This window comes from Ovis canadensis, chromosome 15, assembly GCF_042477335.2.
Source record: "Ovis canadensis isolate MfBH-ARS-UI-01 breed Bighorn chromosome 15, ARS-UI_OviCan_v2, whole genome shotgun sequence".
Classification (NCBI taxonomy): domain Eukaryota; kingdom Metazoa; phylum Chordata; class Mammalia; order Artiodactyla; family Bovidae; genus Ovis; species Ovis canadensis.
In genome coordinates, this window is record NC_091259.1 from 23,727,528 (window position 1) to 23,735,921 (window position 8,394).

Below are 8,394 nucleotides of genomic sequence, written 5' to 3' on the forward strand. Positions count from 1 at the left end.
ATGACCAGCTTCAGTTTCAGTTCAGTTCAGTCACTCAGTCGTGTCGGACTCTTTGTGACCCCATGAACCGCAGCATGACAGGCCTCCCTGTCCATCACCAACTCTGGAGTCCACCCAAACCCATGCCCATCGAGCCGATGATGCCATGCAACCATCTCACCCTCTGTCGTCCCCTTCTCCTCCTGCCCTCAATCTTTCCCATCATCATGGTCTTTTCAAATGAGTCAGCTCTTCGCATCAGGTGGCCAAAGTATTGAAGTTTCAGCTTCAACATCAGTCCTTCCAAAGAACACCCAGGACTGATCTCCTTTAGGATGAACTGGTTGGATCTCCTTGCAGTCCAAGGGACTCTCAAGAGTCTTCTGCAATACCACAGTTCAGAAACATCGATTCTTTGGTGCTCAGCTTTCTTCACAGTCCAACTCTCGCATCCATACATGACCACTGGAAAAACCATAGCCTTGACTAGATGGACGTTTGTTGGCAAAGTAATGTCTCTGCTTTTCAATATGCTGTTTAGGTTGGTCATAACTGTCCTTCCAAGGAGCAAGTGTCTTTTAATTTCATGGCTGCAATCACCATCTGTAGTGATTTTGGAGCCCCCAGAAATAAAGTCAGCCATTGTTTCCACTGTTTCGCCATCTATTTGCCATGAAGTGAAGGGACCAGATGCCATGATCTTTGTTTTCTGAATGTTGAGCTTTAAGCCAACTTTTTCACTCTCCTCTTTCACTTTCATCAAGAGGCTTTTTAGCTCCTCTTCACTTTCTGCCATAAGAGTGGTATCATCTGCATATCTGAGGTTATTGATATTTCTCCTGGCAATCTTGATTCCAGCTTGTGCTTTCTCTTGCCCAGTGTTTCTCGTAATGTACTCTGCATATAAGTTAAATAACCAGGGTAACAATATACAGCCGTGACGTACTCCTTTCCCAGTTTGGAACCAGTCTGTTGTTCCATGTCCAGTTCTAACTGTTGCTTCCTGACCTGCATACAGATTTCTCAAGAAGCAGGTCAGGTGGTCTGGTATTCCCATCTCTCTCAGAATTTTCCAGTTTATTGTGATCCACACAGTCAAAGGCTTTGGCATAGTCAATAAAGCAGAAATAGATGTTTTTCTGGAATGTTTTTGCTTTTTCAGTGATCCAGCGGATGTTGGCCATTTGATCTCTGGTTCCTCTGCCTTTTCTAAAACTAGCTTGAACATCTGGAAGTTTATGGTTCACTTATTGCTGAAGCCTAGCTTGGAGAATTTTGAGCATTACTTTACTAGCATGTGAGATGAGTGCAATTGTGCAGTAGTTTGAACATTCTTTGGTATTACCTTTCTTTGGGATTGGAATGAAAACTGACCTTTTCCAGTCCTGTGGCCACTGCTGAGTTTTTCAAATTTGCTGGCATATTGAGTGCAGCACTTTCACAGCATCATCTTTCAGGATTTGAAATAGCTCAGCTGGAATTCCATCACCTCCACTAGCTTTGTTTGTAGTGATGCTTCCTAAGGCCCATTTGACTTCACATTCCAGGATGTCTGGCTCTAGATGAGTGATCACACCATAATTATTATCTGGGTCGTGAAGATCTTTTTTGTACAGTTCTTCTATGTATTGTTGCCACCTCTTCTTAATATCTTCTGCTTCTGTTAGGTCCTTACCATTTCTGTCAGGTATGACCTAAATCAAATCCCTTATGACTATATAGTGGAAGTGAGAAATAGATTTAAGGGACTAGATCTGATAGACAGAGTGCCTGATGAACTATGGATGGAGGTTCGTGACATTGTACAGGAGACAGGAATCAAGACCATCACCAAGAAAAAGAAATGCAAGAAAGGAAAATGGCTGTCTGAGGAGGTCTTACAAATAGCTGTGAAAAGAAGGGATGCAAAAAGCAAAGGGGAAAAGGAAAGGTATACCCATTTGAATGCAGAGTTCCAAAGAATAGCAAGGAGAGATAAGAAAGCCTTCCTCAGCAATCAATGCAAAGAAATAGAGGAAAACAGTAGAATGGGAAAGACTAGAGATCTCATCGAGAAAATTAGAGATACCAAGGGAACATTTTTTATGACCAGCTTTCTGTAGTCAAATAAACCACAGTCCAGAAATCTTGCACTATTTGCTGCTGTGAAATCACCATAAAAATGCTGGTTATATTATTTTCAATCACTCCAGAAAGAACCTTTGGGTCTGAATTTACCCTTAGAATGTTTCTGGATGCTCAGTCGTGTCTAACTCTTTGCGATCCCATGGACTAGAGACTGCCAGGCTCCTTTTTCAGTGGAATTTTCTAGGCAAGAATACAGGAGCGGGTTGCCATTTCCTACTCCAGGGCATCTTCCAGACCCAGGGACCAAACCTGCGTCTCTTGAGTCTCCTGCATTGGCAGGTGGATTCTTTACAACTGCACCACCTAGGAAGCCATAGCAATGTTTAACCGGATACAACAAACATTTGATCTCGGGAGAAAGAGATTCTACGGGTGACTAAACACTGCCCCAACTGTCTGATTGCATCGCCGGAAATATTTCTGGCCTTGCCGCACCATACAACTCTGCAAAAAAAAAGAAACTTCTTTGCATGAGTCACTGTTCAAAGACAATTTCCAGGAGCATCTAAGACAGTTGAAGGAGTGCTGCTGCTGCTAAGTCGCTCAGTCGTGTCCGACTCTGTGCTACCCCATAGATGGCAGCCCACCAGGCTCCCCTGTCCCTGGGATTCTCCAGGCAAGAACACTGGAGTAGGTTGCCATTTCCTTCTCCAATGCATGAAAGTGAAAACTGAAAGTGAAGTCACTGAGTCGTGTCCAACTCTCAGTGACCCCATGGACTGCAGCCCACTAGGCTCCTCTGTCCATGGGATTTTCCAGGCAAGAGTACTGGAGTGGGGTGCCATTGCCCCTCTTAAAGTCAGAGAAGAGAAATTCGATGTGATTGAAGACTGGAGATGCTGTCTGACCACCATTCACAGAGCCTGCTCTTCATCACTGCAAAGATGCTTTGCCTCTTGGGTTCCCTCCAGGCTCTCAAGGACCCATTTCCCCATCCACAGTTTGAGAAAGAACTTTAGGGATTGTTGTCAGATTTTGGTATGATGACCTCAGGATTACCTGTGTTCCTTTAAAAGATAAAATGCTGTGATTTTCCTTTATTTTTGATATATTTTGACATTATCAGCTTGTAGAGCTATTCCTAAAGTGTTTTCCAAGCCATATAGCACTGAGAATCATTCTGTATTGATATTGGGTTGGTTTAAAACCAAACAAACTTTTTGGCCAACTCCATATTTGCAGGGCTACATTAGGGTCAGAACTTGTTTGGGTTTAAAAATTTGCAAAAGCTATAACTTCATGCAGTAACACTTATTGGATGTCAAGCGTGTGCCAGGCATGTGAAATATATCTGAACAAACAAACAAATGAACATTTCTACCCCTGTGGGACATGCTAACTGTCACATTCAACCCATACTGTGAACTGTGGCTTGAGAGAAATTTCAGACTTGAAGAATCTAAAAGTAGACTTCAGAAGCTATTATGTGAGGTGAAAAAACATGCCCCTTCCCTGGCTAGCCCTAATTTGCATAGGGCAGGCTCACTGGGGAGGAGACAAAAACTTATAAAAAGAGGGTGCCAAAACCCATTGAGGCCTCTCCATTGGAGTCCGCCTATCCTCACACCTGGAGGTTGTACGATTCTTTGTTTGCCGATTCTTTGTTTGCTGGATAAAACTCTTGAGCTGTAACCGAACTGTAAAAGAAAAAAAAAGCTGTGATGTGTTAGGCCTTTGGTAACCCTACCCATTTGCCTCTTGAAGCAACATTTCCTTGATCGCCTTGTCACTTTGTCCTTTGTAATTTTGCATTAATCAAGTGTCACCATCAGAGTGGAAAGTTCTTTTAGACACCTATTTCTGCAACTCTTTCATATACAGTTATAATTAGTTAAGCAAGATTTTTTTCATGCTGTCAAATAAATTTTCAGGTTAAAGGGAAGCTAGGATTTGTGAGGGGCGGGGTTGTAGACATGGGTCTCTCCACCCAAAGTTTCTGCTCTCTCACCTTTAGTTATAGAGATGTGGAAATAGAAACTGGAAGGAAGCTATTTAGCCCATAGGTGTGCTTCAAGGAAGCGCTATAATGAAGACAGATAAAACTAAAAGCAGTTGTACTGTTGCAGGAAGGGGGACCCCTTCCAGGGCCTGAAACTGGGCTCTTGTCTAACACTCGGAAATGAATTGTCCGAGGAGACACGTGCTGACAAAGCAGGAGATTTTATTGGGAAAGGGCACCCAGGTGGAGAGCAGTAGGGTAAGGGAACCCAGGAGAACTGCTCTGCTGCGTGGCTTGCAGTCTCGGGTTTTATGGTGATGGGATTAGTTTCTGGGTGGTCTTTGGCCAATCATTCTAATTCAGAGTCTTTTCTGGTGCTGCACACATCACTCAGCAAAGATGGACGCTAGAGAAAGGGATTCTGGGAAATGGATGGACACGTGGTGTCTCCTTTCAACCTTTCCCGAACTCTTCCTGTTGGCGGTGGCTTATTAGTTCCATATTCCTTATCAGGATGTCCTGTCATAAAACAACTCATGCAAATGGTTACTGTGGTGCCTGGCCAGGGTGGGCGGTTTCAATCAGTGTGCTTCCCCTAACAGTCCTACTAAGGATTCTTCTGGTTGCAATTACAGTGACCTGCTAGAGGCAGCTTTTGACAAAAAAGAAAAGGGTGGGGACAAAATTTACTATTATGTAAGAAGTAGGTCTCATAGTGACCCCCCTTTTTTATTTTTTTAAGAGTTGAAGAGTTTTATTAGTGATGGTAAGAAAGCTAGTGTAATTAAGTTATAGAGTCACTCAGCAGAAATTTCCTTAAATGATCAAAGATTTAAGCCATCTGTGAGGCCAAAGGCCCCTCCACTGAGGGACAGTGTCCAGTGATGCCCTGCAAGTCCACTGGCTCCCAGACTCTCACCTGACACTCATGGGTAGCTAAGGCCTTGGTGTCCTGCACCCAAAGCTAATCTGTGACAGTGGGCTCACTTGAACAAAAGTTACTCTCTTGTGAGAGGGGTTTCAAAGTCAAAAGGAGGACTGTGGGGCAGAGAACGCTGTCAGAATTCTACATCTGCTTCTTTCCCTCCACCCTGCCACCCCATCAGCTCTTTCTGTGTTTCTCCCATTCGCTGGGCAGAACATAATCCTCCGTAGCGCCATGATTCTCCAACAGCAGTGTCTGACAAGCAACTTTGACTTTCAATTTTAAGTCTTTGGCAACAAGAATCTGACCGGACTATCCTGGGTGTGGTGTTCACCTAGTGAAATTAGCTATGTTCTGGCATAGGGTCCAGAGGTGTGGTGGTCAGTGGGTGGGCTGGGGAAGGGAGTGGGGATGGTAGTTCTCAGAGAAATGAACACCTGTGTGAGCTGAACAGTTCTGAAGAGGTGTCTGACTCTTGTTTTCCCTTTTATTTTAAACAGATGACCAAGGAAGAAACTTTCTCAGTCTAGTATTTCCATAAACAAATGCTTCCTTATGTCTACTGTAAAACAACTTATTATGAAAAATTATAAACACATACAAACTTAGGAAGAAAAGGGTGATGAGCCCCTTAGTTCCCTTCATCAAGAGTCAGCAATTATTGATTACCCACATAGGCTCCATTTAACCACTTTCCCTTTATTTCTTTTAATGTTTTCAAGTAAATCTCATTTATCATATCATTTCACTCCTTCATGACTGTGCCACCTACAAGTCTACTCAGTCAAAAGGAATTTCATGAATCTAATCAAGCCACGGGTAACTTGACACCAAGTGACACTCGTTGTCCCATTGTCGCACTTGTGTCTAGTGAAGATAAATTATAGATTCTGGTGGTGCCCAGCCTTCCCTCCCAATGAGGAATCTCTCATCAATGCTTGTCTAATGGTTTCATCCACTGATGAGCAGAGTCAGTCAACACTTTGTGGATTATAAAATGGTGGTTTCTTAATCTCTCATTCTTTCCACATTTATTAACTGAAATTCTGTAAAGAGGATATCCCTTAATCTACTAGGGCTCTTAGGTACCTAAATTACCAAATTGCTCAGAAAAGGTAAGATCATAGATGATTCTTTCTTTTCAGTTACTACCTTTGTAAATAAGAATTAATGCCTTTGCAATCTTGATTGGTATTTAGTGAAGCTGGGTTTTTTTTCTGTTGTTGCCGTTTGCCTTCATTCTCTCTCATTTAAAAAAATATCCATATGAACTCATGGCTCTTTATATATTCAGTGTGTGTCATTTATTTTGTGCTCAAATTTCCCCATCTTTGGACAGAAGACTGCTTTATGGTGACTCCTAAGTGCTTTGGATGTGATCTATTAATTTTGGAAACTTCCCTATTTTCTGGTACAACAAGATGTTCTAAATTCACCCTGGAGATTTCCTGCCTCAGGTCTAGAATCAGACATTTTTCCAAGGAGCCCTGGTTTCTTTTTTAATATAGGCATTTAAAAAAAATCAACTTTATTGAGGTACTAGGAGTTAAGTTTTCAACATAAAATTTTTGTGGAGACACAATCCAACGTATATTCAAACCAGGGAGTTTTTAAAAATGTTATGAACAATATTATTTTACTTATCAGGATTTCCTTTCAATATTGGCTACCAGGATCAAACTTGATAAACTTTAAATTAGAATTTAAATGAAAGAATATAGTGAAGTGAAGATCAGGATCAGGAGAAAAAAGACATAGCTTTTAATGATTCATGCACGCCTAGAGTAGGGAGACTAAAAATCTCATTGTACAGGAAACTGAAGTGATAAATCTCTTTTTGAAATTGGCCAGAGCATAAAGAAATAAAGGCTACATGGGAAAGAAAGAAAGGAAGGCAGACATAGTCAGAAAGACAAAAACAAAGAAAGGAAAGAAAGGTGAGAAAGAAGAAAGGAAAAAGAGAGGGAGTATAACAGGGGAGAAATGAGAGAAACAGAGAGAGACAAACTCTTTGGCCAAATTAGGAAGGGGGGTGAAGCCCTATGACTCAAGTCACCCAGCACCCCATGGCAACTGTCCCTGGCTTGAACCCAGGAAGCACAGGAATTCCAGACCCAGGAGCAGATAAAATGAAGGAGGAAAGTGGGCAAGATCCAAGCATCTTTAGGAAAGAAGCAGTTTTCTTTTGTCCTCTCCTCAAAGAGAATGCTTCTGTCGTGTTTCATCAAGAATAAAAAGAGCCATTGGTTTAAGATTGCTATAGATTTTTATCATTTGAAAGAATGTCCTTATAACCCTGGCTTTCAAGGAGGTTTCATTTAAAAGTGCTTTTTAAATTTAAAAAAGAAAAATAACGAGAGGCATCCTATTATATAGTAATTTTAACAAATCTACATTATTTGTTACTATAAATAATCCTGGCATGAAAAACCCTGTACATGAAACCGATTTGCGCAGTGGGGCAGTGAAGAACAGAACTTGATCCCAAAATGACCAAGGCCCCAAAGTGGAAAAGAGAGAGGAGTCCTAGCAAGGAAATAGTGCTGTGACATCAGTCCCGAGGGGGAAGGCTGCCGTGTGTGCTAGTGGTTGGTCCGGAAGGGAAGGGAGAGGCTGCTGGGGAGCCCCCGGTCTGGACCACAAAGCTGAGGATGAACTGGGGGGAGCTTGTTTGGGGGCAGGAGTAGAGCAGACATGGGGAAGGATATTTCTAAAGTCACCCTGAAAGCCCAAGTGCAAAGAGGACATCGTTTCTAGTCAAAGAGGACATATTTCTAAAAATAGGTGGCTCAGTGGTAAAGAATCTGCCTGCCAATGCAGGGGACTTAGGAAACGCGGGTTTGATCTCTGGGTGGGGAAGATCCCCTGGAGGAGGAAATGGCAACCCACTCCAGTATTCTTGCCTGCAGAATCCCATGGACAGAGGAGTCTGACCGGCTACAGTCCATGGGATTCCAAAGAGTTGGACATGACTGAGCAGCATTTGCAAATAGAAGTCAGTCACCTACAGAGTCCCACTCGGGGTCTGTGAGCTAACAGCAAGGCTTGTATCTGCTCTACAGGTAGTACCAATAGAAACCGAGCTATCATTCTTATAGTGAAACAAGATTCAGACTTCTGGCATTAAGAGCAGCCCTGCTGCTGCCTAGATGGAACTACCAGCCAGCTCCCTTTGGGACAACGTCATTCCAGGTCCCTTTTGCCTGCGGCCACATGGAAAGATTGTATATGAGCCCAGAAATCTTCTCTGAGTATTATTGTCTGTACTGTTGTATCTGTACTTGAGTACCTAATAACCATTTTTTCTATTACAGTAGGAAAACAGTTTTCAAAGTTCTTTTTTAATCTTTCCTTACACAACATGTTTATTAATCAGAAATAAAAGGATGCTCCCTATTTTGTCATGAAAATTCAAATCTATTCA